Here is a 27,948-nt window from a genome sequence, read left to right as displayed (position 1 = left end):
CTAAATATCCAAGATTAGAAAAGAGTTAAGTAAATAATCATTATAAGGACACCTATAAAATAATGAATGTGTTTAAGTATATATGATTTGGGATTGAGCACAAAATCAAAAATACAAAGTTAAACTTATACTATGTACAATTATGTGTACATACAAATCAGAAATAAATGGAAACATACAAATAATTGAATTACTGGAGTGGTTGGATTCTAAGTGAAAATCTTTTTTATTGAGTTTCTTTTTAAAATATTGCTTCAATGTTTGTGTAATAACAAAAGTAGTCTAGATATACATTGTGGTCTCTGTATTTGAGGTTCCTAGCCAAGCATCCCACATTCTATGGAAATTCCAATGTCCCAAAAGATTTCTAAGATTTCCAAGGGTCTTATGAGCTCCTGATTATTTAATGCTCTGAATCCCCATCCTGCAGATTTCCAAATTTCATTCATGTCTTATACCATAAATGTCCCCTTTTTCCTGATTGCTTTGACCTGGATGTGGAACTCGGTCTCTTAATTTTCCCTTAAACATTCACAAAAAGCAAGTTAGCAGGTATTCCTGAAGTTGTAGAAGAACAGGTGTTATATCACAACAGAGTACACAAGTTAACATTGAACACAGATCATCCCTTTCCCTTGTTTAACTAGCACATCTCATATCTGCTCCTCCTGGAAGATTTCCTCATAAGCTCCCCTCACATTGTCATGTAAGGCAGTTCTCCATCTTAAACCTCTGCCCTAAGCATAATGAGGATTTAAAATTGTATGTCTATAAAACCAGGAAGGCATATCCCAGATTCCACCCTTTAGCAACATAGAGATTTATTTTGAGATAGATTGAGCTATCCCAAACATAGGTATGGAGAAATTGCTGCACTTACTTTTTTAGTAAGAAGGATGTTATTTTAAAGCTGCAGATTTTAAATTAATATGCTAATGTATTTCAAGTACAAAAATAACACAAAATTAAAACGAGTGGTGGGACATAACAATGAAAGGGAAGATTAATTTTTAACAGGAAGATAAATTTAAAAGGAAAAAAAACAAAACATAGTTGAAAATAATTAAAATTAAAATTCAAAAATCTATAGACTGATCATTTACTTAATGAGAATAGCTAGAAATACTACAGGACTAATATGCATGGTTTTAAATAAAAGTTTAGGGTATGTTTATCTGTTTCTATGTATTCTGAGTCCTTACTAACATAAATATTCACGGCACAGTGTTTTCCCTAAAGGAACTGGTTCACTGTGAAGAATTTTCTTTTCTCGTTATAGTGTAGCTGCAGGGAAATCACAGTCTCTAAAAATAAAAGTTTAAGACCAACTTGAACATAATAAATTCAGATTTTCTAGACATTTTTGTCTACTAATTCTCTCCCCAAAGAATACAATTTGGAGCATAGACTTAGAGCTGATTATATCTGCATATTCACAATAAAGATATATCATTAAAGGAATAAAAAGAGAAAAGAATACAAAGTAGCTATTATTATAGATACAGTCTTCTATTGGCATTGATTTTGACTCTACTATCAAGGTAAAGAGGTACACTGACATTTATTGGGTAACCAAAGTAAAGCAGTAACTTCTGGTCTCAGAAGGTAAATGTGTTTATACAGTTTTCTCCCAAATAATCCAAATTCTATGGGATTCTCCATCAGCAACTCAATTTCTTTAAACTAGTGTCCCATGTTTAGGTAAAATATTGTTGATGGTATGGAAGACATCAGGGAGCTATAGCAGAAGAATAGGTTATCTGTCTTTCTATCTATTTATCTTGCTCCGCCCACTCACACATCCATCTACCCATCTATATTCCACCTACATCCCCTGGGGAGGGGACAGGATTTGAGACATCTAGAATCACTTTCTATCACATAAATAGAATGGTCATCACAAACGCCAGCACTCTGGAGTCCCGTACATTTAAAGTCCTACCCATGCTATCCCAATTACCGTATTTGCCGGCGTATAAGACGACCCCCTAACATTTCCACTCAAAATACAGAGTTTGTTATATGGTCGGCTGTGTGCGATTTTGCGAGTGTGGTAAAATCGCATAACAGCAAAATCGCATAACAGCCGAGCATACACCCAGCAGCGCTGCTGATGCCTGAACGGTATGTGGAATGAAGTTGGCGGGCATCGGGAGGCCACTATGGCACGGGGCAAGCACTATGGGCAGTCTATCTGAAGTGTACCTGGCGTATAAGACGACCCCCCACTTGGAGGCATATTTTTCAGGGCCAAAAAATCGTCTTATATGCCGGCAAATACGGTACTCCTGAAATTAACTAACCTCTTAACTCTTAAGCCCACTCTCCTTAACTGAAAAATGAGCTCAATGGTATTTCATGTAGAAATTCAGTACTGCAAATATTTTTAAGTACCTATCATGCACGAGGCAGTACCATAAGGAGTCTTAGTACAAAAGAGACAGGTTTTATAAAAAAGAATTCTTCGGAATAACCTCTTAAACAGCAACAAAAAAACCACACACCAAAAAACCCCAAAATGAAATAGGCTTTAACAATGATAGAAAGGGTTTCAATTAGAAACAATAATGAGAGCTCTAAACATTCAAATACAGGAGAGAGGTAGATTTTGGGGTCATCTTTTCAATGCATACTTATTCACTACAACAACAGATATCAAATAAGATTTAAACACGATGGACCAGATTGATTTTGCATTTGTCTCTTACTATACTATTATTTGAAGGCATGCAACATGTCTTTCTATTGGTGTATCTTCTTTTATTATTTATCATGCTCTCATATTCAAGAAGCTTTTCAAATAGCCTATTAAAGTATTTTCAAATTACCTAATAAAATAAGTTCCCCTAGAAGTCGACATTGTGATTGGAAAGCAATAGGGAAAAGGCTTGATTTATTGATAAGTGATAGTATGCTATAAATTTTCTCCATAATAAAACCCCCTATGGATTATGAGATCACTCTTACAGAAAATGCAGCAGGTAGGCATAGTGATACAAGTATTGAAGGAAGGATCACAATGTCCAATGCTTTACGCTATAAAATGAATCTATTTCTTCTGAAATATTATGCATAAACCTTGGTGCAAATGACATTGCACCAAGGAAGACTGTTTAGAAAAGACATGATAAATACTTTTATGAGACAAATAATCATTCTATAATTAAAAAACAACAACCCTTCTCAGTTTATGTATTTTGTGATTTTGAGGGTTCTCATACATTAGGTTTCCTTCAAGTGAAAGCCACTTGTCTCTCATATAGTATAAATAAATTAGCAACAGTGATTTCTAACCTAGTTGCCTTGGTTGGATTTTGAAGATCAACAGAAAACAAGTATTTGAGAAATTTCAGAAAATAAAGATTTTTGGCTTTAAATGTAAATAATACTTTTTTAAAAATTATATAAAATTTTTTACAATTTCATTTAAATTAAGGAAGAGAGCTTTGCCATTCTTGGAAGTTAAGAAAAACAAGAATATACTCTAACAAAAAAGAATGTTTCCATATAGTGTGGACTTCATGATGTGATACAAAAGTCAAGGAATTAAGCAAGGTTCGTTCTATGTATGAGAGATGCTCTACCCTTACAAGCTGCTTGTCTGTATGGGACTTATTTTTTTTTATTATAAATAAGGAACACTATTTGAATTTTCTACTTTACATGCTCACTGTAAGTCTGAAATTTCATAATGTGTATAAAGACATTCATGTTTTTCTGAAGACTAGAGTGAGGTTATCAGTTTCAGGGAACAGTATCACAGAAGTGAAGTGTCCTCACCACATTATTCCAGGGTACATGGGCTTAGCATGATTTATCTAGGAGATGTGAATGCTATGAAGGTGGTGTCTGCCAGGTTTCTCATTATTTCTATATTCTCTGAGTTACCAAGTCTAGGCAACACTCAATAGGACAGGAATTAAGTTTCACTCCCTGGGAGGTGGGTAAGGTATCTACATATATTATTTGAAATTTTTCTGTAAGAAAGATTTTCCCCTTGTCTGTTATTTATCTGTGTATTCATTCATTGATTTATATCAGTGTGAATTCATTGATATTTACTTTATGCATTTCATAATAATGTAATATGATCAGCATTTTGTTGCTCAAAGCATTTCCGCTTTGATCACATGGAACTCTTTCTGGTTGACTCCTGGGTCCTTTTGGCATGACCCAATAATTTATTTTTGGTCATTATTTCATTTTCTGATACTGAAATATGCTTCTGGCTTATCTTGTATTTTTCCTGCCCTAAATCTAGAATTAGCTATTTTTCCTGAGGGCTCTAGATCCTTATCAATTGGAGAATATTTAGAAAATAAGTCTGGGCATGAGGTTTGCTCATTGCTACTGTAGTGTTACTACTTCTAGGACCTTTCAGAAGGTAGAGCTAATAAATGTTATGTATGTATACACATGTATGCACACATATCTATCTTTATTTTTGTATCTATCTGTTTGTATACTAAAATAAAAATGAGTTCATGTTGATGTCTTCATTTCTAATCTAGCACTACAAGGTTAATTTTAGCTATTTCCTTTTGCTTATTTGTAACTTCTTTTTCTGACAATGAGTAACCTAGCTTCTATTATCAACAATTTATTTACTTACGTGTTTCATCCTAGTATATAAGTAAAATAATTTATACTCATTAACCTGTACTCCTGTGAGAAAAATGATCAACTAAAGTACAATGTCTACGTACAGTTGCTTTTTTCTTTAACATTATTATTTTTACTCTTTGTCCTGTCAAAACACTGTTTCTCAGTGTCACTTAAGCTAGATGCTTTCCCTCCCTGGCTTTCAGCGAGATTATGTCTTCCATTTATAATTTGGTTAGATTCATTTGTCATACTCTCTAGTTCATCTTGGGATATTCCAACACCTTATTTATTTTCTTATTTTAACTTTCATATTATAGAGCTCACTCTTTGTGTTGTACAGTTCTATGAGTTTTGATGAGCGCAGTCTTTTGTCTGGTACCATGGTCCCGTAAGAGTTGTTCCATCGCCCCCTAAATTCCTCATGCTATCACTTTGTAGTCAACACTCCTATAGCTCTAAGCTCTGGCAACCACTGGTCTGTTTCCTGTCTCTATGTTTTGCTTTTTCAAAAATTTCTTATATATGGAATCATACAATATTTAGTCATTTGGGTCTGCTTCTTTCACTTAGCAAAATGCATTTAAGATCCATGATACTGCATGAAGCAATAGTTGTTTCCTTTTTAAAGTTGAGTAGTATTCCATTGTATTGATATGCTACAGTTTGTTCACCAGTTGAAGAATAGTTTGGCAATTATAGGTAAAATGCTATAAATATTCACATATAGGTTTTGTGTAAAATAAATTTTAGATTCACTTAGGTAAATACCTAACAGTGGGATTGTGGGATCATAGGGTTAAGTGTATGTTAATTTTATAAGAAAACGGCATGCAGTTTTCCAGAATGGCAGTATCATTTTTCATTTCCCTTAGCAATGAATGAGAATCCCTGTCACTCTGCATGCTCACCAGCATTTGGTATTTTCAGGTTTTTTTTAAAAAAATATTCATTTTAATAGCTGTTTAATGGTACCTCTTTATGGTTTTAATTTTTCATCTCTCTTAATAACTAATAGTGTTAAAAATCCTCCCATATACTTATTGGCCATCCATACTTTTTTTTTTCTTTTTTGGTGACATTTACATCTTTAATCCATTTCTAAACTGGGATGTTTGTTTTTTTATTATTATATTTTAACAGTTCTTTATATATTCTGGATATAAATCCTTTATCAGATATATGACTTACAAGTCTGAAGCTAACATTTTCATTCTTTTAACAATGTCTTTCACAGAGCCATTTTAAAAATTTTTATTTTTTTATTTTGATACATTCATGGTAATGGGAAGGGGTATGATCTGTTAATTCCTTTAGTGTACAACAACTGAGCATGTACAGTAAAGCAACCTTAAAAATACAAAAAAAATTCAATGTGTGGTCACAGCTTGGAGATTTAGACCTTGTATATTTTATCCATAATTTCTCATAAACATGCAGTGCTATAAGACTGCATTTTAGTCAGAGGTGTAGGATTTGACATGTTTTTCTCATTGAAATTTTAAAGTTATATGCTCAGTTGGTGTGCTCTGATATCAGCCTGTAAAAGTCATTAGATTTATAGCATTAGACCAACAGTCCTCTGAAAAAGAGTTGTCCAATGTAGTAGCTACTAGCCACATGGGACTGAAGAGTACTTGAAATGTGGATAGTGTAAATTAAATTACTTTTACTTTTGATTAATTAAAATTTAAAAACTGATACTCAATTTAGTTATTGGAAAACTTTTAAGTGTATGTGGAAAAACTTGGTTTTATGAATCTATTCAAGTATAAATATTATGAAATCTAAATACATATCAAGTATATCCAATAGAAACTTAGTATCCAAATTGAGGTGTGCTGTAAGTACACACGGGATTCAGTTACTTAGTATGAAAAAAACAGCATGTAAAATGTCTCATTATTTTTTTTTACATTGATCACATGTTAAAATGACTATATTTTGATTATATAAGGCTAAATAAAATGTATCATTAAAACCCATTTTAATGATAAACCCTGTTAAATGATAAAACCCATTAAAACTCACTGCTTTACAACCACATGTAGTATATTAAATTACATTTTGTGTCAAAAGGCATTCAGTGTTCTGAAATGGCACGTGAATGACCTATCCACCACCACTTGCAATCTCCACAGCACAATCAGGCACACCTCGTTCTCCTGCCTTTGCGGAGAAGGATCAAGCCTCACTAAGTTTAAGTCCCCATGAGAGATTTTATATCCTCAGAGAATCCAGGAAGAAAAGGGCTGAGAGAATGGGGAGTAAGGCTTGAGATGGGGATTGTAGGTGTGGCAGGATCACGCGCTGTTAAGGAACAGCGTCTTCTGATGCCCTAAATGTGTTGTAAATGTTGGGAATAATGCTGAACACTGCCAGTCATGGCCCACTCCTGAGGAAAAAGGGTTTGGGCTGCTTGCTTTCCTTCCCACAGCTATGAGTTAGTACTTAGTGTTAGTATTTCTTAACTCAAAAACAAAAGCATAGTATCCCAGCCTTTCATGTCTCTCCTTACTTTTAAACAATGTGAAATTAATAGTAAAAGATTCCATTACTGAGCAAAGAACACTTTTCTTCTTTTTATTAGCTTATTAAACTACATATATATGTATATATACATTTACATATATATATATATATATATATATATACATATATATATTTATATATATAGCCAAAACATGTATACACATTTTAAGAAAGGAAAAAACTGTATTAAAGTTGTAATACAATGAATGACACTAGCATTGATTTGATTAACACCATTTGAACGAACATCATACTACACATTGCTACCGTAATTCAATTCAACTTGGAAAACTAATACATGCATCTTAAAATTTGTACATTTTTTTGGTGCCCCTGGTATGTCTGTGTGTATACACACACACACACACACACACACACACACACACACACACACAGTGTGTATACCACACACATATATGAATAATTAGTGCTATAGGTATTATCTTGCCAAAACAAAAAAATTCTTCAAAAAGATAACCACTATAGATAAAAAATTAACCTGACCTTGAAAATATACTACACATTTATGTATTTAGAAGACATTTCAAGAAACTTTAATACTTTAGCATAAAATTTTGTATGTCCAAATATTTAAATTTTTATCTAGAAAACAAAAGAGTAGTATAAAATCTTAAGGATATCAAATTTGTAGTTATAAAAAGTATAATATCATGGGTATATTATTCTATGATATTAAATCTAAATTTGCAGAACATCTCTTCAGATAAATAACCCTCTAAAACTATCCTATATTTTGGATAGTTTTAGCTTATAATTTTCTGAAACAATCTAAGTTATAAGTTCTAATTGAACACATTTCTCTCACAATCAAGCTAGCTTGGGAAAGTAAATATATACTTACAATACAGAGAACATATCATGGGAAGCACGTCGACAATTGTTAAGCTATTCCGCTGTATTATAAAATTCTTGGATTATTGCATTATAAACCTGTTCGGAAAGAGAGGAAAAAATTATGTTAAGTAAATATGCTGGGTATACTATATAGGTGGTAAAATAACCAAAAGGAAGCTAAAAGAAATCACACATCTTACAAACATATATATTATTTTGTCCTTTATATAATTATACTAATTTATGATTAATTTTAATTTTTAAGAAAATGCTATTAAAATCACTTGTCATTAGAGTATATAATAAAATACATATTATTTAAAAGAATGAGTGTTATAATTGAAACTTTAAAGAAGTAAGCATAAGTTATCATGTTAACTAATATATTTCATGGTCTCTATGTTTTGTGTTCCACTTACAGAATAAATCGAGTCCATAGCACAAAAAAACAAAATATAAAACAAAAAGTTACTAAATCACCAGGGTGCTTATAATGATCTGAATTAAGAAAATAAAGACCAAATAATTAGATGACTTGTCTAAATATCTTTAATTTTTATGTTGATGTATGTTTGAGTGTTTGTGCCCCCCATCCCCACCTCCAATTCATATGTGGCATCCTAAAACCCAAGATGATGGTTTTGGGAGGTGGGGCCTTTAGGAGGTGATTAAGACATGAGAGGGGAGCCCTCATAAGTGGGATTATTGCCTTTATAAAGGAGGACCCAGAGAGTTCTCTCCCACCTTCCACAATGTGAGGATAGTGTAAAGATACTTTCTATGAACCAGGAAGCCCTAACCAAACACCCAATCTGTAAGCATAATGATCCTGGACTTCCCAGCCTCCAGAGCTGTGAGAAATATATGTCTGTTGTTTGTAAGCCACCCTGAGGTATTTGGTTATAACAGCCCAGATGGACTAAGACAGTTATCCACATACATGACTGGGTATAAATAAAGGAAATGATTTCAAACATTATTGAATCATTTATTCTATAATGAATTAAGATTAGATTTAATGTAAAGTGGGAAAATGACCCACTGTCATTAGTTACCCCAACCAAGAGAAAATTATCTTGATAGAGTAATTTAAAGGGCAGGTTTAGTTTTCTCTTTAAGGTAATGCCTCCCAAAACTGTGTTCTATGGATATATTCCCCGTCAAAACAAAGATGTCTTTTTGCTATAGAAAATACCCAATAAGCTTCTCATACTTAGTGTACTGAAAGTGGTGGTTAGGTATCCTGTACTCAACACACACACACACACACACACACACACACACACACACACACACTCACATGCATACACCCCATATCTCTTTTTCCCATTTTGCCTCCCCAACACCTAACTTCTTTTTTTCTTCCTGAAGTTAGATTTTAAAGCAAATTCAGTCTGATTTCTTTCTGGATTTACACATCGCCTTGGCTTATGCTTAATAGAAAGTAATTTAATTTTCCCTCTAACTTAGTACTTTCTCTCTTTATTTATACTTCAACATTGTATTGAAGCACATTTGAAGATAATCAAAATGTGGAAAATAGATGTAGCATTTCTGTCTTGTCTTTAAAACCCAATTTTACCTAATCTTTTCTCAAAGGTAAAACATATCAAACATAGTAGATGAATAACATGTCTATATTTTGTATCAGCTGTTGAATGTCTTTTAGGTATTTGTGATTGTCATTTACTCATCACAGCAATACTGTAAGGTGGGTTTTATTATCCCCATTTTACAAGGTTATGATCATTCAAACAACTACTCAATATGTGAAGTTGGAAGGTATTTAGCTTGGGTTAATTCAGACCTAACTTCAAAGTGTCTACTCAAAAAAGTCTTCACTTGCGCACTTCCTTGGACTGTTTGTAAGATAATTCTGCCTAGATATTTACACTCAATACTATTTGTGTCCCCGATTTGAAAAAAAAGTAATGAAATATTTTAAGATAGGTAAGATTCCCATTTGAGGGTGAAAAGGATAACTATTGCATTGTTCTGTACACCTGAAAGTAACAATAAAATTTATATAAAAAAAAGATTCCCATTTGAAACTGTATATATCTTGTGCTTATAGTTGTTAAGGGAGTAAAACTACAGACACAATTATTGCATATAACATGTGTAATGTATTGGTTATAAATATTAACAGAAAAGATCAATATATTAATATTTTATATTATTAAAAATAGAAAAGGGGCATTTATACTTATCTCAATTGATTCCAGACCATTACGGCGCTTGAGTATCTGTTAATTTTTTAAAAATAATATTCTAAGCATCAAATGTCATTCTTGCTCTGTTTTACCATAATCTGATTTGATGTTTTTAAAATATTCTTCACTGGAAAGTCAGAAAATCAAAAATTTAGAATCCTATGTAGGATGAGAGCAAATAATGAAGGCCAACAAGTAGCCTGCATTCTGTTACATATTTGGCAATTTAGACTTGTGTGTGTGTGTGTGTGTGTGTGTGTGTGTGTGTGTATTTCCTAAATCATGGCTATGATTTAATGGCTCAGCATGAAGCATAAATAACACTCGAGTTATAGAGTTACTGTCATATTGTTATTATTTTTGTTGATAAAGGGTTATCTGAATATAGTTATTATCTCTTTCTTTTTTGTATTACATGTAGGGAAACAATCATTCTCTTCCATTACCTACATTTGTGTCTAACCCAGTCAAATGACAATAACACATTTTTCTCTTTTGATTTTCTATATACTTGTCTTTCCCCTGGAGCAGTCAAGGTGTCTGTGCAACATGAGGTAGGTGAGCACAAGACACGCAGCCTCTGCCATCCATTTTGATAGATGGTTTAAAGCCATTCAGCTTTGAGAAAAAGGGATTTCTAAATTCCTTTAGTTCCCTCTTAAGTATAAAGTCCAAGCTTGGTGGATTTATCTGTTATTTAGATGCTTTGACAAGACCTTGAGAATTCGTAACTTAAGCATAAAACATTATGATTCACTAACTGTTTTTACTTTGCATCATGAGGTTTATCAGAAAGCATAAATGACCAGGTTTTCATGGAATTTTATACAACGGAGTTTCAAATCATGTAGAAAGCAGTAGGAAGAAGCCTTCTTTGTCTGTTCTCATGAGAAAGAGCAGAGAGATGGGGAGAGAAAGGACCACAGTGGAAGAGGAAAGCAGCTATCACAGCTCTAGTTTTCTCCTCTCAGCCTCTTGAGGCCAAACATTTGGCCAGAGTGGCTTTAGAAGTTCCTCATTAAGTTGCTGGAATTCTCAGGGTTTTGCCTATGATTTGGGGAAGGGATTATTGCGCCGAGAAATCCCATTGCCAACACATGGTGACCTAGGAGTGTCATAAGGGTCCCCTGGTACAAATAAGCCCCGTCTGCAATCGCAAGTCTCCCCCTGGGTACGGTGAGGCATGGATAACGAGCTAAGAAACAGAGCCTCCTGGAAGCAAAATGGCTCAGCTACAGAGGTCTGTGAGGTTTTCAGTTTTAACCCAGTGCCAGAAGAGGGAAGTAGCAACGGATGTAACAGCAGAGACTTTAATGGGCCTGAATGCCAAGATCCAGGGCAGACTGATTCGCAGGGCCATTAAGCAGAGACAGAGCTGAAGAAAGAACTGACTGTGCGAGTTTTTAGCAGCAGTGACTCACAAAAACAGAACCGGGTGGTCTCCTGGAATGGAGGTAGTCAGGGAAGGTAGGCTTCAAGAAAGATGCCTTGTGTGAGCTGAAGATAAGGACTACACATTGCAAGAAGAGTGGGCACTAGGTGCAAAAGCCCGGAAGGAACAAGCATATTCAAGGAGGAAAAACCCCCACAGATTGCATAGGGATCCAGGATGCAGTGATGGTAGTAGGGTGGGGAGGGAGGTAGACAAGCAGGCATGGGTCAGGTCATATTGGGTTTCCTAGGCCATTGTAAGGAGTTTAGACTTTATCCATGATACAATGGAGATAGTAGGGTTTTGTCTGGATAACTGATTCAAATTTTAAAGGATCACGTCAGTTGTTCTGTGCATAGTAGAGAGACAAACCTGGAAGCAGCAGCCAATCTGAAGGTCACTGCAGTCGTTGAGTTGTGGTACGATGCGGGGGTGTGTGTGTGGGGGAGTTTGGTGGCAGTAATAATGGAGAGAAATGTTTGGATTTGTGATATATTTGAATGAAGTATAAAATCCTATTCATTCATTTTACCAACAAATGCATTTTTGAGCCATCATTATAGGGTAGGTTATTTTTTTATTTAGTAACAGATCAATTTGAAATAAAATTACACAGGCTTTTATGTAGAATACTTTAGTTGATTTGGGTAAAAGTCACAAAAGGGGAAAATTTAGAGACATACTTATTTTTTCTAATTGTTTTTTAATTATTGTTGAAACAACTGATTAAAGATAGTATAAATGGTTCAGAAAAAAACCCACTATATGATATTTATAAATGGAAGAAAAAGGAAATAGACACATGGGTCATTACTTATAAAGAAGAAAACTTTATAGGACTCTGAACGATGCTGTTAGAAACATCTCTGCTATATTAAAAACTGAATTCCATTAGCAAGAGCAAGTTTTTTAATTCAATTCACCAGATGTGATTAAAGGACACTGGATTTTGAACAAATAAAGACAATTACTTTATGCAGTTTATAGTAATAAATGAGATTTGCTGCCAGAAGAGGTCATTGAGCTAATTCCTGTGGTTGTATTTTAAACAGAATTTTATGACTTCAGGATTACTACAGCGGGGCTTTAAGCCTTCTTTATCAACATGCATTTTCCTAAATGTGTTCTATATAACAGCTGCTAGGTGCTCTGGCTAAAAGGGTGACTAAAACACTCTCCTGCCCTTGAAGGGTTCATAGTCCAAAAGAGGAAGACAAGAAAGAAAAATGAAGAAATTTATCCCAAATGTCTGGCTGGGGGCACAAATATAGCAGCATTCAATTTTGCGTGGCTAAAGCTTAATAGAAAATAGGTTGGGTAAGGGGGAATGTTGAATGACAAGTAGGCAGTACAGTATGAGCAAAGATAAGGAAGACAGAGATAAAACAGTTTGGGACTAAAAAGTAATCTGGCTTTAGTGGAGCAAAGAGCTATGCAGTGTGATGAGCATGTGCAGGAAGCAGGAGAGGTAAGCAGGGGCTGATCAGTGGGGGGGCCCTCTGGTCATGCTGAGAGCATCAGCATCATTCACACTCATAATAAAACTACCTAAGAATAAAAGAGTGCTCACTCTGTACTAGCTAGAATTTTAAGGTTGTGTATACATGTTCTCATTCAGTCCTGTCAATAAGCCTATGAGATATTATTTCATAGACAAGAGGAATATGAAGCACTCACTGACTGAAGCTATTTGTCCAAGATCACGCAGGTATAAAAGGTGCAGCTGAAGTAGAACCCAGACAGACCAATTCCAGAGCCCCACTCATGGCCCCACAGGTCTGCCTCGTGCAATCGACATGAGGTGATTTTGCCATAAGGGATCTCTTTTGCATAATGCACATGAAAAAGGAATAATATTTTTCTCACAGTACAAAATGTTGATTTGCTCTTTATATCAGGCAAGACTAAGTATCCTGAACCTAAAAACACAAAGTCAAGTGAGGAAGAAAGGGGAGAGGAAGTGGGAATAATGTTTCTTGAGCGTTTTGCTATGGGGCAAATTCTGGACCAGGGGGTTTAAGGGTCGTCTTCCTTGGTCCACATTTCTGCAGTAGCTGGAATAGAAGAGTGGCTATGGGGAAAAGGGTACAATGTGTGCTTGCTTCCATGGCTCCTCGGTTATTTTCATCGTCTGGATTATTTCATGGATTGGGCTTTCCTCTTCCTTTCTTTCCCGTTACGTAGCTGGCTTGGTTGACCTGTCCTGACCCTATTCTTAAGAGCACATGACACAGATCCTTGTGAGCTGCAGAGAACAAGGTTGGGGCTGATGAAGAGGTTAGTTCTGACTGATGTAGACTCTTCTATTGCTCAGTTGCTATAGGAGACAGAGGGTTAGTAGCACTTAGAACCATTAACAAACGTCAATATCTTGAGGACTTTTAATATGCCTATGCTTGGGATACAGGCTATTAATTGTTATAATAGAAAACGCTTGAAATTGATTTGTCCATAATTATACAAGTATTTTATCTGTAGAAATACTTTTCCACATACGCGTTTTGAGGGCGGGAGGGTTGCTTGGTTCTTTGAAAACCTGCAGAACCCCTCAGGGCAAGCTCTTGAGCTTCTCCCGCCTGGGGCTTAAAGCAGTGCTGGCAACCTCGTTGTGCATTCTTCTTGGAGCATCCAGTTTGCTCAAGATTTAGGGAAAATAAAATTATTCTAAAATAGAAATTTGTCATGCATGAAATGCAGAATGTACATATATTTTTAAACATTTATGTATTTAACCAAATATGTATTGTCTCTACTATGAGAGGTGCTGTTCTGGTTATTGGGATTTAAACAGTTATTCCCATATATTTAAAGTTATCTCATTGTGGTTAGTGAGAAAATAACATATATGTTTTAATATGTATATGGGGAATCTTTTTTCCTAGTTTTATTGAGAAATAATTGACATACATCACTCTCTAAGTTTAAGGCATACAACATAATGGTCTGATTTACATATATTATGAATTGATTACCACAGTAAGTTCAGCTAACATCCATCATCTCGCATAGGTACAAGAAAAAGAAAAGAAAGAAGGAAATAAAAAAGCAAGTCTCCTTGTGATGAGAATGCTTAGGATTTACACTCAACAACTTTCCTACATACCATACAGCAGTGTTACCTATAGTCATCATGTTTTACATTACATTTCTAGTGTTTATTTCTCTTATTACTGAAGGTTTGTACTTTTTGACCACTTTTCTCCAATTATGCCCTTCGATTCCCCCCCCCAGCAACCATAAATCTGATCTGTTTTCCTATGTTGTTTTTTTTTTTTTAGATTCCACACATAAGCGTGATCATATAGTGTTTGTCTTTCTCTGACACACTTCACTTAGCATAATGCCTTTAAGTTTCATCCATGTTGTCGGAAATGTAATAAGACTTCCTCATTTTTTATGGCTGAATAATATACCGTTGTGTATATATACCACAACTTCTTTATCCATTCATCCATCAGTGGACATGTAGGTTGTTTCCACGTGCCTTGGCTATTGTAAATAATGCTGCAATGCACATGAGGATGCAGATATCTCGATTTCTTGATTTCTTTTTCAGAAAATTTGTTGTTAGTGTATAGAAATGCTACTGATTTTTGTATGTTAATTTTGTATCCTGCAACTTTGCTGAGTTTATTAGATCTAACAATGTTTTGGTTGTGTCTTTATGGTTTTCTTTATATAAAATCATGTCATTGGCAAATAAAGGCCATTTAACTTCTTTCTTTCCAATTCTGATAACTTTTTTTTCCTTGCCACACTGCTCTAAGTAGGACTTTCAGTCCTATGGCAAATGGGAGTAGTGAGAGTGGGCGCCCTTGTCTTGTTCCTGATCTTAGAGCTTTCAACCTTTGAACATTTAATGTCATGGTAGCTGTGGGCATGTCATATGCGACCTTTACTATGTTCAGATATTTACTTTCTATGCCTAACTTGTCGAAAGTTATGGTCCTAAGTCATTGTTGAATATTGTCAAATGTTTTTTCTGAATCTATTGAGATGATATGATTCTTTTCTTTCATATTGTTCATGTGGTACAATCACGCTGATTGACTTGCATAGTTGAGTCAGCCTTCCATCCCAAAGAAAACTCCTACTTGATCATGGTGTATGACTGTTTTAATGTGCTGCTGAATTTAGTTTACCATATTGTATTGTATCTATGTTCATCACGGATATTGGCCTGTAGTTTTCTTTTTCAATAGAAAATATTCTGGTTTTAGTATCAGGGTAATTGTAGCCTTTAAAAATGAGTTTTGGGGTGTTCCCTTCTCTTTGACTTTTTATTTATTTATTTGTTTATTTATTTTGAAGAGTTTAAGAATGATTGGTTTTAATTCTTCTTTTAATGTTTAGTAAAATTCACCAGTGGTTACCTGGTCCTAGGTTTTTCTTCATTAGATTTTAGGTTACTGATTCAATCTCCTTACTAGTAATTGGTTTATTCAGATTTTCTATTTGTATGAGGAATCTTTTTATGGAATTCCATTTATAAGTATTTTGCCTTCAGAAGCTGGAGAAAATACATCATGATTGTTTTGGTTTCAATGTGGAATTAGCAAACTGTTCACTAAAGAGCCAGGTGGTAAATATTTTAGGCATTTCCAGCCAAGAGGTAAGTCAAGGATGTTCTATAGGTACTCATCCATTATACAATTTATGTCACAACTCCTCAATTCTGCCTTTGTAAAGTGAAAGCAGGCATTAAAAATAAATAAATAAATAAATAAATAAATAAGGGCTATGTCTGTGTTCCAGTAAACGCTTATTTACAAAACCGAGCAGCAGGTCAGATTTAGCCTATGGACCATAGTTTGCCACTTTCTGGTTTAGACCATATGAATCTTTTTTTTTTTTTCCATTTCACTGAAATATGGGTCTAAAAATGGTTTAGCTTTTTTTTTTAATCTTTAAATTGAATCAATAAAATTTAAACATTCCATCTCCTCGTTTCTCCAGCTTTGAGGGGATCTTGGTATAATTACTTCAATGAACAATAGGCCCTGACGTGTGATGTGACAGGCTTGGGAGACAGGCCAGGGGACTGGTGATGGACAGGATGAGCATTGGGCTGAGCTCCAGTGGCTTTTCCCAAGAAGCAAGTGCACTTCTTGCTTGTTCAGATGATGTTTTGATTTCTGATCTTACTTGTTAAACCTTCCCTGGAAGAAGAATCTGAAAACGGAAGACAGAAAGTAAAGTCAAGATAAAAATTGTATGATACTTATATCCATCCTCAGTCATGCTCACCTAGAGGGAGATGCCTGACTGGGACCAAAGATGGGAGACAGGACTGGGACAGATGGTTGGTGACACTGTTTCCTTTCTTTCTTGTGTATGACAATAATGACTAAAAAGTTAGACACTTGCCTTGTTAAGCACCCATTTTAAGAGTGTTCAATTAGATTGAGCCAGGTAGATGGGGTAAGGGAGGGTTTTTGATAAGCTATTGCCATCCTTCAAATAACCCCTCCTGTTCCATTCTTCTGACAAAGCTGAAGAAAGCATTGAGAAGACAGAAAGAAGGAAGGGAGTGAGATAAGGAAAAAAGGGAGAGAAGGAAGAGGAGTAGAGAGGGAGAAAGAGAGGAAGGGAAGGGAAGCCTGTGACTGTCATTCTTGGGCTAGAAGCATGCTGCCTACTATCTTTGGCCAGACCCTCAGAACTCTGAAGGCATTAAGAGGTGGTTCAGGCTTTCTCTTTTCTTCTGTGACTTGGATCACTTCCTCTGGGAAGAAGTTGACAGTTACTGAACAGCCTCTCCTAGTGTACCGTAGAGGCTAGAGATCACCAGTTTGAAACAGTTAGGATCCATTGGATTATCCCCTTTAATATTGAGTTCTCAAACATTAATAAGCATAAGACTCATCTGGGTGGCTTATTAACAGCAGATTCATGAACTATATTTCCAAGAGTTGCAGATGAGTAGGTGTGGGGCAGGGTCCATAATTTCCATACATAAAAGGCCCTCTCTCTCCCAGTGGAATTGATTGCAGAAGCTTGGGGACAATACTGTGAAATATCATAGCTAGTTAAGTTCCAGAATGTTTAACAGTTGAATACAAAGGACTATTAAATCTCATATGATTATTTAAATGATTGTTAAATTTTTTTGTCAATTAGTTGCATGTTTTGCTATAAATTTTAATTATAAAACTTAAGCTATTGCTTTGTAATTCAGACCAAAGTCTCTTGGGAAATCAATAATCAAAATAATAGAATTTAGGGTAGTATTTTTTTTTTATAATCAACAAAGAAGAAATGCTAATAAAAATGTAAATGGATATTTTATACTCTGGCAACTTAATTTTGAATCAATGTATTTCTTCTTTTCTAAAGTTGCATTTAAACTGATATAAGATTTTAAAAAATCAGAATTTCTCATTAAATTCTCATCCTCAAATAAATAATGTTCTGAGAAATAAAAATAATTTATTCCAATTTTAGCCGAAATTGCTGCATTAAATACAATGGTTTGCACTGTGTGTTGATAGCATGTATTTTATGAATAAACCAACTTATTTTTTAAAAATGAAATGCATTATATCGTTCAGGATCTAGGGCGATTTTACAAAAAGCTGTACTCTGAGTCATTGCATACAAGGAAAAACATTGTTTTAAAATACATTCATTTCCTTTTTAATCATTTTAAAACTTGAACTTCAGGATTTTAATGGCCTAAATAAAAGCAGCACATTCTTCTTCCCTTACCCTATTTACAAGTGAGTGCGCCACAATTGTGAATAGATGTTGACTCTACAATGCAAGCACAGAAGAACCCAGATTACCTGATTTACACTTTGCAAAGATTGTTTTAGTTTGGTTCTATCCTTTTCTCATTCACACTTAGGAAGCATTTTAAAAGAAAAGACATCCATGCCTACCCAAACCATTTACATTGTATGCTTTTCTGTTGTCAAAATTTTACATGAATGTCCTTCGTATTTTTCACATATGGACTCAGTATGGGAAATACACAGATCTAACTCCACATTCACATGGGAAAATTAAAATGAAATATAAAGCCATTATTCACTTTATTTGATCTAAATAATTTATTTAAATATTTACTATAAAGGTGAAACACTACTAAAGGGAAAAGAAATAAGGTACACAACCTAAGTTTTCTGCGTTAACTACATCCTCTTCATTGTATAGCTGATCTGATCCACTCTGGTGAATGGGTAGAGAGGTGGACCCTCAGACTTGGGTTTGCTTAAAAGTGAGGAGCTGGAAGCCCTGAAAAGAAAACAGAGACCAAGAATGCTCTGATCACAACTACTCTCTTCATTATTGATACATTAATGAATCAATGAGGTTCATTTAAAACTACAAATGAACCTGAGAACTATACTGACTTCGATATGAATTGATTTAATCAGATGGATCTGGTAGTCCTTCTAAACACCCCACTGAGTTTATCATCCCCTCCCCCATAGGAAATTGACTTGAGTTCCAAAAAGTGCCTGTGAATGAGACCTTATATGGATCAAGTCTTTGCAGATGGAATGAAGTTAAGATGAGGTCACACTGGATTAAGATGGGCCCTAAACCCGATGACTGGAGTTTTTAAAAGAGAGGAAAATTTGGAGACACAGACACACACAAGGAAGAAGGTAATGTGAGGTCAGATACAGACACTTGGGATTACACTGGCACAAAGCAGGCAACATCAAGGATTGCTGGCAACCACCAGAGGCTCAGAGAGACAAGAAAGAAAGAATTCTTCCTGGAGCCTTTGGAGGAAGCCGGCTCTGCCAATATTTTTATTTTGGATTTCTAACCTTCAGTATTTTGAGAGAATAAATTTCTGTTGTTTTAGCCACCTGGCTTGTAGCATTTGTTATGGCAGCCCTAGGAAATGAACACATCCTCATAGGTTTCACTTGGATTTGGGTAAGGATAGTTAGGGTAATGGTGGGATGCTACAGTGATGTGTTCTTGAATAACAAGAAGGCTTAAAAATTCAATTCACAATATATATTGGTTCTGACTAAATGTAAAATCTATTTATTTATTTGTTTATTTATTATAAAGCGCATGTTATATAACATTTCTATGTTCACTGGGCTCTTCCCCTAGACCTCATTCAGGTGTTTAAGCCACTCTGCCTACTACCTCAGCTAATGTTGCAGGGTTGAAAGCCTATGTGCCTCCTCCTGGCTGTTATTTTCCAGAAGCCCAGAGCCTCAGGAAAGCAAGAGGGAATCTAGATGCTGACTACCATTCTCTTAGCCTTCTTCATTTTGTTCTAGTCACTCCAGACTTTTGTCAGTTCCTGAAAGTGCTTTCCCATCTCGATGTGTAATGTCTGTTGGCTGGCAGGGCACGTCACATATTCTAGTGTAGGTGAATGCGTGGGAAGCATTTGAGCTTAAACTACATATTCTCTCTGCTGTAATGCGAAGATGTTTCTCTTCAAATTCCGTATACTGAGGGAATACACAATTATTATGTGCTATTTGATGTGATATGAAACCTAACTACATCTATAGTTTAAGATTTAACAGCCTTGGACTGCAAATTCAGTGAGTCATATGTAATTATAAGCCAAGTTATCAATTTAACGCTGCTAACAACAAATCTAACTTAAAGATGGCTGTATTGTTGCAAAGTGTGTCTCAAAAGCAGACTCATGGCCCATTTGGGGTAGCTTTAAAGGAAAAAAAAAAGTATAACTCTTTTAANACACTTTAGTTTCTCATTTAAAAAAATTTTTTTAGGGTTGCTATGCACTTATTTGTAAAAACAGTCCCATTTTGTAACTAGAATTAATAAGAAGCCTTAAGTCTCCACTAAATATCTATTCATTTGACAAATACAGATGATCAAGTTCGTGAACTTTTCACCATATAAGTGGACAGTAGAGAGTTCATGAACTTAATTGTCTGACTTTGTACATTCTGATTGTTTAAATCTTAGTTTTGGGAGTTATATAATGACATGTGAGAAAAAAATATTTTCTCTAATTGTTCATCTCTGTTATGCTTAGCACATGCTAAACACTCAGGAAATAGTATCTGAGAGAATGCACATATCAAAGTATAGTGATGTTTAAGCTAATACAGGAAAATTAGTATAAATGATAGATTATTTAAAATTTTTAAAGTTCTAGCATGCTTAAAGAGGTTAATTTTTTTTTAATCTAGCAGTCAGAGCTCAGATCAATGATAGTGACCCAAGAAAAGCACAATTTAATTCAGTATGAAGGACTCTACTATAGTTATAGCTACTAGAAAGTGGAATGGGAGCCTGAGGAAAGAATATGCTGTCTGTAAACGAAAGGGTTCAAGTGGAAATCATGTGGCTACTCAACAAAGATGCAATACAGGTGCTGAACCCTGACTGACAGGTGAACTAGGTGACATTACTAGTCTATGTTTCCATTTAAATGATCAGTAAATGCTTCCAGAGAACAGAAAAGAATAAACAAATGGGCCATTAGTTCCTTTTATATTACTTGCTACCCATAAATGTTATCCTTAGGTTTGCAACTCCGTGATTTTGGCCTATGCTGGTTAATTAATAGCCAAGACAATCTATTTATTTATGAGAGGCAAAACCCTTATGCGGACTTATGCATTCTGAAATATTAATATATGTGACTCACCCATTCATTTATTCAGCAATGTTTTTTAAAATGCTACCATATTTGCCGGCGTATAAGACGACTCGGCGTATAAGACNCCATATGACCACAATGCCATTATCATGCCTCACAAAGACAATCATTGCACACTTCTGAATTGCAAGAAACCTACATTCTGTAACTGCCAGGTCTTGTTGCCACCATGTGTCTTTTAATGTCTGAGTGTAGACAGTTTCTTTTATTGTGATGGCTAAAAAGAGAAGCCAAGTAGAGGAAAATATTAATTGAGAAAACACAAGTGTGCTTGGTAGACAAAGATTTCTAAGTTGAGATTAAGGACTAGAAACAAAGTCAAGAACTCTGTGGTCAAAAGTAGGCTTTTCATATAAAGAAACAGAGTCCCTAGTTTATTCTAGCTATAAATTAAAGTCCAAACAAACTATATTCCTAATTATGAAAGGCAAAACCACATAGCCATAAGCCAATGGAAGAAAATATAGAAGAACATCTCTGTGATCTTAAGATAAGAAAACATTTCTTAAACTATATATAGCGCAACTTAAATTGTGCTTTTAACCATTATAGCAAATTAAGGATTTCTGTTCAAAGACAAAGTTAATGGATACGTAAAAAATTGAGGGAAAATAATACCTAAGTCTAATGCATATTTAAAGTAGAAAAAATTAAAAGCGAATTTGAAATTAAAAGAAAGAAGACTATAGCTAACACATATTTGGAGACAAATATAAATAAAAGGAACACAGAACATTTCAAATTGCAAAAAAAGAAATGTGAAAATACTGAGTTTTAGCAGTTACCTTGCTATCTGGGGGATAGGCTGGTATATTAAGTTCATAAAAGGAACCTATGAGGGGCCGGCTGAGTGGCGCGATGGTTGGGAACTGGCTTGGGATGCCGGAGGGCCCGGGTTCGGATCCCACATGTGAGGGCCGGTGACGCTGCCCTCCACGGCTGAGATGCTGAACAGCAGCTCAACCTGGAGCTGGGCTGCCATGGGTCGCCGGCGACGGCGTGGGCTGCGGCCCCTGTGGTGGTAGGTTGCCGTGGGTTGCCGTGGGCTGCCGTGTGTAGCCAGCAGCCAGCAGCCAGAGTGAGCGGCCAGCAGCCGCAGTGGGCGGCTGTCCGGAGGCCGGTGACTGGTCTGCCTCGCCCGGGAGAAGCGCGGTGATGGTGCCAGCTTGGGCCGGTGGGGCAACGTCCTCCACAATTAGATTGAGGAACAAGGGCAACAGCGGCTTGTCTGTTCCCCTTCCCCCAATTCCCCAGCACTGTTCCCATCCCAATTCCCCAATAAAAAAATCTTTAAAAAAAAAAAAAAAGGAACCTATGATTTAGAGTACTCTATGCCCCAGTGTGCCCAGACTGGGAGACATAGCAACTCTACCTAATACATAGAAACAAACACAGGGAATCAGCCAAAATGAGAAGACAAAGAATCATGTCTCAAATGAAAGATCAGAACAAAACTCCAGAAAGACAACTAAACAAAATGGAGACAAGCAATTTATCATACACAGAGTTCAAAACACTGGTTTGTAAGAATGCTCAATGATCACAGTGAGGACTTCAGCAAAAGATAGGAAACATAAAAATGAAGATAGACAACATAAAAAGGATGAGTCAGAAATGAAGAATACGATAACTGAAATAAAGAATACATTAGAGGAAATCAAAACAGAATAGATGAAGCAGAAGATTGAATCAGCAATTTGGAAGATAATGCAGTGGAAAACACCTAGTCAGAACAGCAAAAAGAAAAGAGATCCAAAAAAATAAGGGTAGTTTATGGAGTCTTTGGGACAACATAAAGCATACCAACATTCACATTATAGGGGTGCTAGAAAGAAAAGAGAGCAAGGGATTGAAAACCTATTTGAAGAAATAAAGGCAGAAAACTTCCCTAACCTGGTGAAGAAAATAGACATACAAATCCAGGGAGCATGGAGAGTTCCAAACAAGATCAACTCAAAGAAACCCCCACCAAGACATATCATAATTAAAATGTCAGAGATTAAAGACAAAGAGAAAATATTAAAAACAGCAAGAGAAAAGCAGTTAGTTACCTAAAAGGGAGCTCCCATAAGACTGTCAGCTGATTACTCAACATAGGCTTTGCAGGTCAGAAAGGATTAACATGAATTATTTAAAGTCATAGAAAGCAATGACCTACAACCAAGATGACTCTACCTAGCAAAACTATCATTTAGAATCAAAGGACAAAGAGTTTCCCAGATAAGAAAAAGCTAAAGGAGTTTATCATCACCAAATCAATATTACAAGAAATATTAAAGGGACTTCTATGAGGAGGAGGAGGAGGAGGAAAAGGGATAAAAACATGCATAATAAAGTGGCAATAACTATGTACCAATGATTAAATGTGTAAATGTATTAAATGTGTTAAATGTATCAAAAGACAGGGTGGCTGAATGAATAAGAAAGCAAGGCCCTTAAATAAGCTGCCTACAAGAGACTCACTTCAGAATGAGAGACACACACAACCTGAAAGTAAAGGGATGGAAAAAGTTCATTAAAATGGAAATGGAAAAAAAAAAAAAAGAGGCTGAAGTAGCAATATTTATACCCAACAAAAGAGACTTTAAAACAAAGGCTATAACAAGAGACAAAGAATGACCCACTAATTCCTATTCTGGTTATTTATCAAAGAAACCCAAAACACTAATTCAAAAAGACATATGCATCTATGTTCACTGTAGCATTATATACAATAGCTAAGATATGGAAGCAATCTAAATGTCCCGAAACAGATGAATGAATAAAGAAGTGGTACATAAATATAAAGGAACATTACTCAGCCATAAAAAAGAATGAGATCTTGCCATCTAAAACATGGATGAACCTAGAGGGTATTATATGCTGAGTGAAATAAGTCAGACAGAAAGACAAATACCATATGATTCCACTTATATGTAGAATCTACAAAACCAAAATAAATGAACAAATAAAACAGAAACAAACTCATGGATACAGAGAACATTTTGTTGGTTGCCACGTGGGAGGGAGGTTTGGGAATGGTCAAAGGTGGGGTACGATATTAAGAGGAACAAACTGGTAGTTAGAAAATAGTCATGGGGATGTAAAGTATAGCATAAGGAATATAGTCAATAATATTGTGGGCCGGCCGAGTGGCGCGATGGTTAAGAACTCGCTTGGGATGCCAGAGGGCCCCGGTTCGGATCCCACATATGAGGGCCAGTGACACNCTTGGGCCAGTGAAGCAACATCCTCCACAACTAGACTGAAGAACAAAAGGACAGCAACTTGTCTGTTCCCCTTCCCCCAATTCCCCAATGCCATTCCCATCCCCCAATTCCCCAATAAAAATCTTAAAAAAAAATTCACTTTTTGAGGATCCTTATGTACTTACTATCTTTGAGTCATTTTTACTCTTTCCTCAGGAGGAGTGATGATTATATGTTCATAAATAGCAATAGCCACGAAGAAAGGCATATTTCAATCCTAGTTTTGTTGCAGAGATCTTTTCTGTTATGTACTAGTTCTAGATGGTGTTGTCAAACACAGTATCCATCCCCTCTCATCCAGAGAGAGACACCCAAATGGCATCCAACTTCATTAGTCACACAGCAAAGAGAAATATAAGCATAGAATCATCCACAGAAAGAAAAATGTCTCAAACAGATTACAATAAAAATGAACAAATCTTGTGAAAGAAAGTGGCTTTACCAATTGACACACCAATTTAATAAATATTTGGCAAGCACCTGTGATGTGCAACAACTGTACTAGGTGCTGGGGGTACACTGGTTGGCAAACAGATATGATCTGATTTTATGTGGGGGAGGTACAAACCTAAAAAGATGGTATTTATTAACCATACAACCTCATAAATAATGCGAAATAACAACTGGTATAGAGCCCCGGAGGGAAAGAATGGTATGAAATGCTATGAGAGTAAAATGGGGAAAAATCTGATGTTGTGTCTCCCGAATGACTGAGGAATGAGATGAGAGTTGAAAGACAAATAGAAATTACGCCAGAGGAGGAGTAGAGCTAGAATATCCCAGAAAGAGGAAATGACCTGTGCAAAGGCTCCACTGTGAATTATAGGATGACACATTCAAGTGTGTGAGAGAAGCCAAGCAAAGCTGCAGCACACAGAGCTAGGAGATGTGTAATAGTTGATAATTCTAGAAATATTGACAGATGTCATATCATGCAGCGCCCTAGGATCTTTAGTAAAGATTTTGGTATTCGCCTTAGGAGCTAGGAGAAGCCATTGGAATATTCGTCAGCAAGGGAAATACTCTCAACTCGTTTTCATGCTTTTGCTTTGAATATATGTAACCAGAAACATGACATAGTATTTTTGTTCACTTTTAAATTTTACACTTCTGGTACCAAATGCAACCCTATTGATGCACTCAAGATTATGTTTTCAGAGATATTTCCATGAAGATGCACACAGATCTAGTTCATTCATTTTACCTTTAGTACTATATTGTAGGAATATTTTAGAACCTATTAAATGACTACAAGATTTTTCTTTAATCTATTAATTTGGTAAATGTGTCATCTAATATTTTACTGTTAAAATATTATATCACTGCAGTTTTAGGATAAACTCGAGTTGGCCATAATGTAGTATTTGTTATTTAACTGCTGGTTATATTTTGATATTTTATCAAATATCATTTTATTTCATGCTTATAGTAGTATGCAAAAATTTGCATTTTTCAAGCTGACCTAATGTGATTTCATTGCAAGGTTATACTTACATTAGGAAATTAATATGGAAATTGTATTTCTTAAAATATTTTCTCCACCAAAATATTCCTAAAGATTTAATTATACTTGTTTGCAAAACCATCTGGTATGGGTGTTGGCCCTCTCTATCAACTTTTTATTAGGAAAATTCTCTAATTGATAAAAAAAATGAAGCATTATTACAAAGAACACCTGCACACTTTTCACCTAGCTTTATTGGATGTTAACATTTTGCCATGTTTGCTTACTCAGTTTCACACATTCTCTTTCATTCACTCTCACTCTCACTGTCTGCCTCTCTCCCTCTCTCTCTCTCTCTCTCTCTCTCTCTCTCTCTCTCTCTCTCTGCCTCTGTCTTATGGTATCTCCCCTTAACTACNTTGAAGCTTTATCTGATAAAACTTTCCTACCAAACAATACTGGTTAGTTAATGGATCAATGTCAAGTTACAAGAGGCCTTTGGTGTCTATTATACCTTTCTTTATATAATTTTTAATCAATTATTTGATGACATGATATTGCTTAGGACATATTTAATAAATTTGGGGAAATTCAAAATGGGGAGCTCAAGCTAATATGTTATGTAATTTATAACAAATTTCACAGACTAGAACAGTGGGTTGAAACTGACAATTGAATTAAATAGTAAAAATACAGAGTTAAGTTTAAAAGTCCTCTGAGGAAGTATAGAAATGGAAGAGCCTAGCTTAATTGTCTTTCAGGTGAAAAAGACCTAGTTTTAGGTAAATGAAAGAGCACTACAGATCATGGGTGATAACAAAGTTGTCTGGAACAGTAATGGAACCTTGAACTGTAAGAATTATATATTAGCATGGTTATGGTAATAAATGGTAGATTCTGGATAACTTGAAAGCAGAGTAATCTAGATTTGATGGATGAATGGGTGGTCTGAGAAAAAGATGGGAATCAAGGATGGCTCCAAGAGTTTTGGCCTTAGCAATTGGATGCAGGTGCCATTTAGTGAGTTCACCTTGGCTTAAGGGTGATAAGATTTTCCATTTTACATATAATAAATTTGATATGTATACTAGACTTCCATGTGCAGACATTGTGTAGGTAGTTGAATATATGATTCACAAATTTTTGGCAGAAGTACAGGCTAGATGCATTTTATGAGTCATCAGAATATAGATAATAATACCAGCAAACACGTAGAGTGCCAGGCATTCTTCTAAGCACTTTTGCAGATATTAACTCATTTAATGCTCCAAAAATTCTATGGCATAGGTACTGTTATAATTCCAGTTTTTATAGGTGAGGTCCCTGAGGTGCAATAGGATAGATCATTAGTCTAAGGTTACACATCTAAAAAGTATTGAGCTGAGGTTCAGAGTCAGACAGCTTAGCCCAAAGGCCTGTGCTCTTAGCCACAGTGCTCAACGTAAAATTTGATAAAATCACCAATGGAGAGACTGCAAAATGTCACGGTGGCCAACATTTAGAGGCTGTGCAGATGAGAAGAACCAGCAAAGTAGACCATAGAGGAGTTGCCAGTGTTATACAAGAAAAATGTAGAAATGTAGTGTTCTGGAAGGAAAGAGAAAAAAAGGCTTGAATTTGAAAAGAGGAATTAACTTTGTCAAATGCTGTTGATAATTCAAGTAAAATGAGGACTGTTGCAATACCTAGATTGATCAATGTAGCAGTTATTGGTCCACTAAACAAAAACAACTACAGCAAATGGTGGGGCAAGCCTGGCTGGGTTAGGTTCAAGGGAGAAAGGAAGCGGGGAATCACGGTCAGGCAGTATAGACATCTTTAGGGGCGTTTTCTGTAAGGAGGGTCAGAAAAGTGATAGGTGAGCTGGAAGGAGATGAAAGGGATAATAAATAATCATTGTGATGTGTTGAGCCAGGTCTAAACATAGCAAATGTTCATCAAAGATGACTGATCATTAATACAGTAATCTCCCCATATCCCTGGGACTACATTCCAAGACTCCC

General features: G+C 35.5%; 1 protein-coding gene across 2 annotated transcripts in view; it reads right to left on the bottom strand.

Moving 5' to 3' along the window:
* FUT9 (fucosyltransferase 9) overlaps positions 1-27,948 on the bottom strand; it is a 197,147-nt gene that overhangs the window by 98,496 nt on the left and 70,703 nt on the right. The window contains exons 3-4 of one of the 2 annotated variants that reach the window (XM_019627438.1): positions 18,750-18,870; positions 7,997-8,085 (exon numbers count right to left, since the gene is read on the bottom strand). The gene's annotated coding sequence lies outside the window, so the exon portion shown is untranslated. The remainder of the gene's footprint in view (positions 1-7,996; positions 8,086-18,749; positions 18,871-27,948) is intronic. The other variant, XM_019627437.1, reaches the window with a different exon arrangement.

Source organism: Hipposideros armiger, unplaced genomic scaffold, assembly GCF_001890085.2.
Source record: "Hipposideros armiger isolate ML-2016 unplaced genomic scaffold, ASM189008v1 scaffold_731, whole genome shotgun sequence".
Lineage (NCBI taxonomy): Eukaryota > Metazoa > Chordata > Mammalia > Chiroptera > Hipposideridae > Hipposideros > Hipposideros armiger.
The sequence above is the reverse complement of the archived record's forward strand: the minus strand, read 5'-3'. Positions and strand labels throughout refer to the sequence as shown.